The sequence below is a fragment of the Hylobates moloch genome, unplaced genomic scaffold, assembly GCF_009828535.3.
Source record: "Hylobates moloch isolate HMO894 unplaced genomic scaffold, HMol_V3 SCAFFOLD_12, whole genome shotgun sequence".
Classification (NCBI taxonomy): Eukaryota; Metazoa; Chordata; class Mammalia; order Primates; family Hylobatidae; genus Hylobates; species Hylobates moloch.
The window spans coordinates 18,326,502-18,335,960 of NW_026652287.1; positions in this window are offsets into that span (position 1 = coordinate 18,326,502).

Sequence of the window (9,459 nt, forward strand, 5' to 3'; positions counted from 1 at the left end):
GCAGCCTGTTGTACTTAAACTCACACTCTTTAGATAACAGTAAGACTAGCAACGTAACAGTCATTATCTAAATATTTTCTGAGACTCTTCACCGAGAGTTACATACACTATCAATCCAAGCCTTGCAACGCAAAAGTTATCCCTATGTCAGAGAGACGAAACCACGGCTCAGAGAAGTTAACCCCTCCAAGGTCAGCGGCTTACTAGTTGCAAAGCTAGAGTTCCATTCCAGTTCTCGCTGGTCCTTAAGTGTACACCCTTTCTATTGCCCCATACATCTTCCTGATCTGGCACAAAGCAACATCCCGGAAGTCCTTCAGTTAACTTAATCTGAGCCAAAGACAGTTTGCTACAGAGATTTCAAGTATGGATTCCAGGGTCTGATAGTCCTAATCTTAATCCTGCCTCTGCCATTTTCTTGCTCTATGACCTTGAGGAAGTCACTTGACCTCTCAGAGGGCCATGTGAAAACAGGGATGAGATAAGTAATGCAAGAAAAGGGCTCAGCCCAGGCGCTGGCATTGAAGAGGCAGCCAGTGAACTAAAGCTTCATATCAAGGGAATAACATGAGGCCAGGGCTGAGAAATAGCACGAGAGAGAACGAGGCCAGTGCACTTAGAGGAGAGGTGGAGAGAGTTTGAGAGAGTCGGGTTGAAACCAGGCTCTGTTACTGACACAATGTGAAGAGGTCCCTTTGCTCTCTGGGACTCTGTTTCTCCTCTGTCAAAGGCATTCTTTCTAAAGCTACTTATTGACGTGCAGCCACTGCTCTTGGACCAAAGCAGATGCTAAGCCTCCTAATTTTTTCATTTCTAAAATGAGAACAAAAATATACAACTATTCGCTGGGCGCGGTGGCTCACGCCTGTAATCCCAGCACTTTGGGAGGCCGAGGCGGGCGGATCACAAGGTCAGGAGATCGAGACCATCCTGGCTAACACGGTGAAACCCTGTCTCTACTAAAAATACAAAAATTTTTTTTTTTTTTTTTTTTTTGAGACAGAGTCTCACTCTCTCGCCCAGGCTGAAGTGCAGTGGCATGATCTTGGTTCACTGAAACCTCTGCCTCCCAGGTTCAAGCAACCCTCCCACCTCAGCCTTCCAAGTAGCTAGGAATACAGGCATATACCACCCTGTGCGGTTTCACCATGATGGCCAGGCTGGTCTCGAACTCCTGGCCTCAAGTGATCCACCCGCCTCGACCTCCTAAAGTGCTGGGGTTACAGGCATAAGCCACTGTGCCCAGCCATATTCACAGTATTCTTATGAGGCAGAAAATATGATGGTGCCACTCAAGTGGCTGTTTTGTTAATAAAGGATACATGAGCTCTGGTCTCAGCAGTCAAGGAGAGGAGCTTTGATGTCTTGAGGGAATGAAAAGAGTAAACTGATGACTAACATTTGTTGAAGGTTTAATATTTAATATTTGCCAAGCACTTTTCTGAGCATTCACAAACATTAGCTCATTTAATGCTCACATCAGCTTTATGAGGGAAGCCATTTTACTGGTTGGCTGTTATGGGTGATGGCGAGCCATGGGACCCAGAGTGGGCCAATCACAGATTCCTATGTCCTGGCCTCAGTAATTAGCTCAGGGAGAACCATAAAACCCCAACCTAACCAATCGGATCATTTCTAGGCATTATGTACCTCAATGCTGGAGGCAAAAGGCTTTTCTTTTAGCTTTGGGGTGCTGAGGTGATTGATGTCAGTCAATCACCTGAAGCTGCCTGGAGCCATGTTGTAGCCAGAAAAACCCAGATAAATAGCTTTAGAATGAGACCAATGCATTGAGAGGCAAGGTAGAAGAGAGTTAAAGAGGGCTGAGTTGAGACCAGCCAATATTGTTAGAATCTATGTAACCACGTTTTCCTTTCTACATACGTAAACCAGTGCATCTTATTTTTCTCTTAAAGCTAGTTTGAGTTGGGATTCTGTCACATACAACTATTGGCTCTCACCAATGCACATATATTAGTCCACTTTCGCACTGCTATAAAGAAATACTCAAGACTGGGTAATTTATAAAGGAAAGAGGTCTAATAGACTCACAGTTCCACCTGGCTGGGGAGGCCTCAGGAATCTTACAATCATGGTGGAAGGCGAAGGGGAAGCAGGCACCGTCTTCACAAGGTGGCAGGAGAGAGTGAGTGTGAGAAGGAGGAAGTGCCAGACTTTAAAACCATCAGCTCTCATGAGAACTCACTCACTATCACGAGAACAGCATCGGGGAAATCACCCTCATGATCAAATCGCTTCCCTCCCTCCACACCTGAGGATTACAGGTCCCTTCGTAATCCCCACCTCAATGTGGGGATTACAATTGGAGATGAGATTTGGGTGGGGACACAGAGCCAAACCATATCAGCACGTACACAAATAATGCTAATAGTTATGGCCACCAACATAATAATATTAATAATAACGTCCTTCTAGATGATTGGCATTTGACATGGTCGTCAAGACTCAAACATTATCCCCACTGTGAACCTTTACTGGAGGGACTTCTTCTAGGTGAAGGTAGTCACTGTATAATGAACGGATTTTACATCATTTTCATCATCATTGTGTTTTTTGTTCTATTGAATTGTAAAGTCAGATGCACCTTGCTTTTGTGTCTTCTTGACTTTGCTCATTCTGTTTCTTCCAACTGATTTGTTCTCTTCTTCCCTATCTGTAAGAAATGAGTTTTGCAATTATAAAGAGGACTAGCTTCTGAATCAAACAGAACTTGGTTCAAATTCCGCCTCTTCTACTTCCTAGCTCTTTGACCTGGGTCAAATCACTTCCCTCTCTGCGCCTCGGTTTTCTCATCCATAAAAATGGGTATTCTAATGGTACATGATACACAAGATTGATGTGATTTGGTTAAATTCTGGAAGTTATCTATAATTGCTAGTGAATTATTTAATATTATTTTATTAGGGAAAGCTGTTTCTTGGTGGTGTTTGGGGTTGTGGTCAAAGTTCAATGGAGAGGAGGGTGGATTGGAGGAAATGCCTCTGTTTGAATTTTCCCATCACAAATTTCAATCTAGGTTAATCAGCATGTATATCAGGGGCTTAGCGTAAGCTACCATTTATCCCCAGAGATGAAGGAATTCCCATAAAACCTTAGGCTTCCAAACAAACATCTTCCCACACTCAGCACATCCCATTCCCACAATCTTGGGTCTCTCCAAGGAATACAGCAGCAGCAGGCAGGACATGAATGAGTCCCATTGTGGAGAGACACTTTGCGAGATGCCCATGCAGGACTCTTATTTAAGAAAATAATTCTTGATAAAGTGAAATGTCTCTGTCTCAGTAACCCATTTTGGGGACTGACTTTTGGGTGCCATGGTCCTGATAGCGGATACATAACTTTGATTCTTCCCAGCTTTACCTGGGTGAGTGTTCCTTATCAAAAGCATGTGGGTTCTGCAGCCAGAGAGACATGGGTAGGAATTCTGGTTTCTCCACTTACTTGCAATGTGGTCTTGGTCCTTCAAGTCCTAATTCTACACCTATAAAGCAGGGATATCTTCCAAAGCATCTGTTTTAAAGATTAAATTAGATGATGTCTCTGCCCAGTGACTTGACATATAGTGTTCCAGGTATCCCTAGCTTTGTAGCAAGCTGCCTTAAAATTTAGTGGCTTCAAATAGCAACAATGGCATTTTGCTCATAGATGTACAACCTGGGCAGGGCTTGGTGAAGACTGTTTCTCTCTGCTCCACTCAGCAACAGCTGGGATGGCTCAACAGTTGTAGGCAGAGATCATCAGAGAGCTCACTCATTCATGTGTCTGCTGGTTGATGTGGGCTGCTGGTTGGTAACTCAACTGAGGCCACTGGCCAGAACATCTACCATGTGGCCTCCCCATGTAGTTTGGGCCGCCTTACAACATGGTAGCTAGATTTTAAGGGTGAATGTCCCAAGCGAGAAAAGGCTCAGATGGAAGCTCTATCATTGTTTATGACCTAGACTCAGAAGTCACACAGCCTTCCTTCTGCAATATTCCATGCACTGAGCCAGTCACAAAGGCCTGCTTAGGTTGAAGAGGACGAGAAGTAGCTCTGTCTCTCGATGGGAGGGTGCCAAGTTTCTGGAAGAGATTATGGCACCAGAAATATTGCTTTAATCACTTTTGGAAAATACAAATTGCCTTTTTTTTTTTTTTTTGAGACAGAATCTCACTCTGTTGCCCAGGCTAGAGTGCAGTGGCATGATCTCGGCTTACTGCAACCTCCACCTCCCAGGTTCAAGTGATTCTCCTTCCTCGGCCTCCCGAGTAGCTGGGACTACAGGCACGTGCCATCACACTCAGCTAATGTTTTGTATTTTAGTAGAAATGGGGTTTCACCATGTTGCCCAGGCTGGTCTCAAACTCCTGAGCTCAGGCAATCTGCTCACCAGGGCCTCCCAAAGTGCTGGGATCACAGGTGTGAGCCACTGTGCCCAGCTTAAATTGCCTCTTTTAATGAGTGCCAAAGAAAGAGCAATTCTTAAGATCACTCACTCTCTGAGCATTACACATATATTTTCTTTTTTGTTTGCTTTTTGTTGTTTTTGTTTGTTTGTTGAGACAGGGTCTTGTTCTGCTGCCCAGAGTGGAGTGCAGCGGCATGATCATGGCTCACTGCTCCTTGACCTCCCAGGCTCAAGAGATCCTCCCACCTCAGCCTTGTGAATAGCTGGGACCACAGGCATGCCACCAAGCCTCGCTAATTTTTAAATTATCTGTAGCGACAAGGTCTCACTCTGTTGTCCAGGCTGTTCTTGAACTCCTATGCTCAGACCATCTGCCCACATTGGGCAAAGTGCTGAGATTACAGGTACTGACGTACATATATATTTTCAAAGACATATATATTCTCTTACCTGTAAGACAGGAATAAATAATACCTGCTTTGTGGAGAAGTTGGAAAAATAACAAATATCATATGAAAAGTCCCGATAGGTAGTAGGTGCTCAATAAAGAGTGATTAAACTAGCAACTCGTGGCCAGGCATGGTGGCTGACACCTGTAATCCCAGCACTTTGGGAGGCAGAGGTGGGAGGATCACTCGAGCCCAAGAGTTCAAGACCAGCTGGGGCAACATAGTGAGACCTTGTCTCTACAAAAAACACAAAAATTAGCCTGGCGTGGTGGTGCACAGCTATAGTCTCAACTACTGGGAAGGCTGGGGTAGGAGGATCACTTGAGCCCAGGAGGTCTAGGATGCAGTGAGCTGTGATCATGCCACTGCACTCCAGCCCAGACAACAGAGTGAGACACTGTCTCAATAAACAAACAAACAAACAAATAAAATAGTAACTCACATTTGAACACATAGATACAGGCAGGGGAACATCACACACCTCCCCTGCAAGGGGAGGGAGAGCATTAGGACAAATACCTAATGCATGCAGGGCTTAAAACCTAGATGACGGGCCGGGCGCGGTGGCTCACGCTTGCAATCCCAGCACTTTGGGAGGCCGAGGCGGGCGGATCACGAGGTCAGGAGATCGAGACCACGGTGAAACCCCGTCTCTACTAAAAATACAAAAAAAAAAAAAATTAGCCGGGTGTGGTGGCGGGCACCTGTAGTCCCAGCTACTCGGAGAGGCTGACGCAGGAGAATGGCGTGAACCCGGGAGGCGGAGCTTACAGTGAGCCGAGATTGCACCACTGCACTCCAGCCTGGGCGACAGAGCGAGACTCCGTCTCAAAAAAAAAAAAAAAATCCTAGATGACGGGTTGATAGGTACAGCAAACCACCATGGCACATGTATACCTATGTAACAAGCCTGCATGTTCTGCACATGTATCTCAGAACTTAAAGTAAAATTTAAAAAAATAGTAACTCGTATTTATTGAGCCATTGCCAGGTACCAGGCACTACTTTCTGAACACTTCATTGTATTTTGTTTTATTTAATCCTCACAAGAACCCTATTATACAGGTTATATTATTATTACTATTTTACAGATAAGGAGGCTGTGGCTCAGAGAAGTTAAGCAACGTGCTTAAGGGTCACACAGCTAGTTATTAGGACTCCCAGGATTCAAACCGAGGCAGTGCCACTAGAGCATGAATGCTTTCAAACACAACACCACACTTCCTCTTAATGATGTTGTTTTGTTCTCAGTGTAAGGGTTTACAGTGTGACCCAGTGGAAACTACTAAAACCATAGACCCAAGAGACAGAAGGTAAGGTAGAAAAGGCAATTAAAGGCTGAGACTTGATGGGCATCTGGTGCCAGTGAGGTGAAGGCTAAGGTCAGTTTGTGCCTTACACAGCCGTGATCAATAGAGTCTACAAATGACACCCTGATCAGGTAGATGTGAGGATTCCTGGTCACCTCTTGGTTGAATCCAGCTAGCCACTGAGGCAGTCTTTTCCCAGTATCTGCTCAGCTACCACTTTGCCCTGCCAAGAAGTTGAGCCTTTATTACATATATAATTTTGCCTTGGTTTTATGATGAAAGTAATATGGATTCATTGTAAAAATGAAAAGGCAAAAGTATATATAGAAAAAAGGAAACATTTTAGCCGGGCGTGGTGGCACATGGCTGTAGTCCCAGCTACTCGGGAGGCTGAGTGGGGAGAATCCCTTGAGCCCAGGAGGCTGAGGCTGCAGTGAGCCAAGGTGGCACCACTGCACTCCAGCCTGGGTGACAGAGTGAGACCCTGTCTCAAAAAAAGAAAAAGAAAAAGAAAGCAAAAGTTTTCTCTAATCGCTTATCCTCCAATGTCACTCCCCAGAGGAAATCACCATCTGTAGTTTAGCGAGTAGCCTTCCTCATTGTTTCATTTTATTATTTATTTATTTATTTATTTATTTATTTATTTATTTATTTATTTATTTTTTAGACAGGGTCTCACTCTGGCTGGTTGCCCAGGCTGGAGTGCAGTGGTACAATTATGGCTCATTGCAGCCTTGACCTCCTGGGTTCAGGTGTTTCTCCCACCTCAGCCACCCGAATAGCTGAAATTACAGGTGCACGCCACCATGCCTGGCTAATGTTTTATATTTTTAGCAGAAATGGGGTTTTGCTATGTTGCCCAGGCTGTTCTCACACTCCTGGACTCAAGCATTCCGCCCACCTTGGCCTCCTCGAGTGCTGGGATTACAGGCATGAGCCACTGCACCTGGCCCTTTGTTTTTTTTTAAATATAGAAAACATTAAATAAGGCAAAACCTATTTTCTTGCAACTTGCTTTTTTTTCTTCTTCCATCTAACAATCTATCAGGGACCTCTTACCATAACAGTATATTTAAACTGCTGCTGAGTGTTCCATAATACAGCTGTGCTTCTGTTTATTTCACTAATCCCCAGTTCATGGACACCGAGGTTGTTTCCATTTTTTTGTTGGTTGTAACCAATGCTGCAACAATTACATTGTTGTATGCCTGGGTGAGTATTTCTGAAGGATAGATTGTTTTTCAATTTTGTTGTAAATTTTAGTTTCAGTGGGTACATGTGCAGATTTGTTGCATGAGTATATTGTGTGATGCTGAGTTAGAGATTCAATTGAACCCGTCACCCAAACAGTGAGCATAGTACTTGATAGGTAGTTTTTCAGTCCTTGCCTCCTCCCTCCCTCCCCACTTTTGGAGTCTCCAGTGTCTGTTGTTCCCATCTTTATGTCCATGTGTACCCAATGATTAGTTCCCACTTGTAAGAGAGAACATGGGGTATTTTGGGGTTTTGTTTCTGTGTTAAATTTGCTTAGGATCATGGCCTCCAGCTGCATCCATGTTGCTGCAAAGGACATGATGTCATTCTCTTTTTTATGGCTGCATAGTATTCCACGGTGTATATGTACCACATTTTCTGTATCCAAACCCAGGTTGATTGCATGTCTTTTATATTGTGAATGTGCTGTGATGAACATGTGAGTGCAGGTGTCTTTTGGTAGGGAAGGATGGATTATTAGAAATAAAAGCCAGGTGTGATGGCTCACACCTGTAATCCCAGCACTTTGGGAGGCCAAGGTGGGCAGATCACGAGGTCAGGAGATCGAGACCATCCTGGCTAACATGGTGAAACCCCATCTCCACTAAAAATACAAAAAGTTAGCCGGGCGTAGTGGCGGGCACCTGTAGTCCCAGCTACTCTGGAGGCTGAGGCAGGAGAATGGTGTGAACCCGGGAGGCGGAGCTTGCAGTGAGCCAAGATCGCGTCACTGCACTCCAGCCTGGGTGATGGAGCGAGACTCCATCTCAAAAAACAAACAAACAAACAAACAAAAAAAACAAAGAAAAAAGAAATAAAGACAGGCCAGGCATGGTAGCTCACACCTGTAATCTCAGCAATTTGGGAAGCTGAGGCAGAAAGATTGCTTGAGCTTGGGAGGTCCAGGCTGCAGTGAGCTGTGATTGTGGCACTGCACTCCAGCCTGGGTGACAGTGAGACCCTGTCTAAAAAAAGAAAAAAAAGAAAGAAAGAAAGAAAAAAAACAAGAACAGCAAAAAAATAAAAATCAACAAAAACCACCTGCTCCTTAACACACTCAATTTAGGGTCGTTCCCTTCCCTACTCCCCTACCAGTGCTACCTGGAGTCACCTCCCAAATAAACCACTTGCCCTCACATCCTTGTCCCAGGGTCTGCTTCTGGGAAAACCCAGCCCAGGGGAACGCTCTTCCTGTACAGTTGCTTCCCACGAATACACAGACAACATGGATGCACCTCCTAATCCCAACCCCTGTGCTGCTTCTTGGTTTCTCTCCAATGTCAGTGCTGGAAGTGACCTATCAAGCAGCAAGGATGGGCACTGAGGCCTCCAGGATGTAGTCACAGAGGGAGAATATAAGGCTATATTGGCAGGCCTAGATTCCCTTTCTTGCTCTTTTATCATGAGCTGCTGGATCTCAGGCATGCCACTCATTTCTTCTGAGCCTCAGTTCTCCCCCTTATATAATGCCTGGTCTTATTGGTGGTTAAGATGAGATCACCTAAAGCTGCACTTTTGTTTAAAATTAAACATAAGGGCTGGGTGTGGTGGCTCACATCTGTAATCCCAGCACTTTGGGAGGCCGAGGATGGAGGATCATTTGAGCCCAGGGGTTCAAGACTAGCTTGGGCAACATAGTAAGATCTTGTCTCTACAAATAAAGAAATGTAAAAAGTTAGCCAAGCTAATTTTTTTGCAGTGATCTCGGCTTTTTGCAACTTCCGCCTTCCGGTTTCAAGTGATTCTCCAGCCTCAACCTCCCAAGTAGCTAGGATTACAGCCTCCCACCACCATGCCTGGCTAATTTTTGTATTTTTAGTAGAGATGGGGTTTCACCATGTTGGCTAGGCTGGCCTTGAACTCCTGACCTCAGGTGATCCACTCACCCTCAGCCTCCCAACGTGCGGGGATTACAGGCATGAGCCATTGCGCTCGGCCTGAAATGACTTCTTTGAAGGCCTTCACTGAATTCTTACTTTGGATTTTATTTCGTTCAGCTTAGTCAATTGTCTTTTTTTTCCCCTTCTTTTTTTG